The following is a 1,593-nucleotide window of genomic DNA, read 5'->3' on the forward strand; positions in this document are numbered from 1 at the left end:
ACAGTCTCTTATTCTATGTACAAGTTGATCATGAGCACAATTAACTGTTGTGGAATTCTCATTCTTCTGAATGTTATCCATAATTTGTTATGATCCACATAATCAAATGTTTTTACATAGTCGATATAACACAAGTAAACTTCTTTCTGGTATTCTTTGCTTTGAGCCAAGATCCATTTACATCAGCAATGATAGCTTTCATTCCACATCCTCTTCTGAATCCAACTTGCATTTCTGGAAGCTCTCTTTAAAAATACTGCTATAACAGTTTTTGGATTATCTTCAGTAAGATTTTACTTGCATGTGATAGTAATGATATTGTTCAGTCATTTCCATTCTGTGTGGTTATCTTTCTTTGCAATGGGTACAATTACGGATCTATGCCAGTCAGTTGGTCAGGTAGTTGTCTTCCATTATCTTGGCATAACTGAGTGAGTACCTCTAGTGCAGCATCCATTTGTTGAAAGATCTCCATGAGTATCCTGTCAATTCCTAGAACCTTGTTTATCACCACTTTCCTCAGTGCATGTTCAACTTCTTCCTTCAATACCATTGGTTCTTGATCATATGCCACTTTCTGTAATGGATGAATATCAACCAATTATTTTTGGTACAGTGACTATACGTATTCCTTCCATCTTCTTTTGCTGTTTCCTGCATCATTCAATATATTTCCCATAGAATCTTTCAATATTGCAAGTTGAGGTGTAAATTTACTCTTTAGTTCTTTCAGATTGAGAAATGCAGGGTGTTTTCTTCCTTTTTGGCTTTCCAACTCCATGTTTTTGCACATTTCATTATAATAAGTGACTTTGTCTTCTCTAGATACTCTTTGAAATCTTCTGTATAGCTAGCTCTTTTATCTTGTCATTTCTTCCATTTGCTTTAGCTGCTCTCCACTCAAGGGCAAGTTTCAGAGTCTCTTCTGACACCTATTCTGGTCATTTGTTCCTTTCCTGTCTTTTTAATGACCTCTTATTTTCTTTATGGATGATGTTTTTGATGCTTTCCCACAATTCCTCTGGTTTTCGGTCACTGGTGATCAATGCATCAAATCTATTTTTTAGAGGATCTCTAAATTTGTGCTATTGTTATATACCGTTGAATCAGACCTGGCTCATAGCAACCCCTCCTTGGGTTTCCAAGGCAGTATCACTATGGAAGTAGATATCAAGGTCATATTTTTGCTCTCATGGACTTGTTTTAATTGTCTTCAACTTCAAGTAAAACTTACATATGAGCAGTAGATGGTCTGTTCCACAATCAGCTTCTGGCCTTTTTTGGCTGAAAATATTGAGATTTTCCATCATTTCTTTCCACAGATGTAGTCAGTTTGATTCCTGTGTACTCCATCTGGAGAAGTCCATGTGTATAGTTGTCATTGCATTGTTGAAAAAAAGGTATTTCAATGAATAAGTTGTGGGTCTTGCAAAATCCTGTCACACCATTTCCCGCATTATTTTAAGGCCAAATTTTCCAACTATTGGTAATTCTTCTTTGTTTCCAACTTTTGCATTCCAGACGTCAGTGATAATCAGCACATCTTGATTGCATGCTTCATCAATTTCAGACTGCAGAAGTTGATAAAAATCT

This window comes from Orycteropus afer, unplaced genomic scaffold (genome assembly GCF_000298275.1).
Source record: "Orycteropus afer afer isolate SDZICR_OR568_19922 unplaced genomic scaffold, OryAfe1.0 scaffold00326, whole genome shotgun sequence".
NCBI lineage: Eukaryota > Metazoa > Chordata > Mammalia > Tubulidentata > Orycteropodidae > Orycteropus > Orycteropus afer.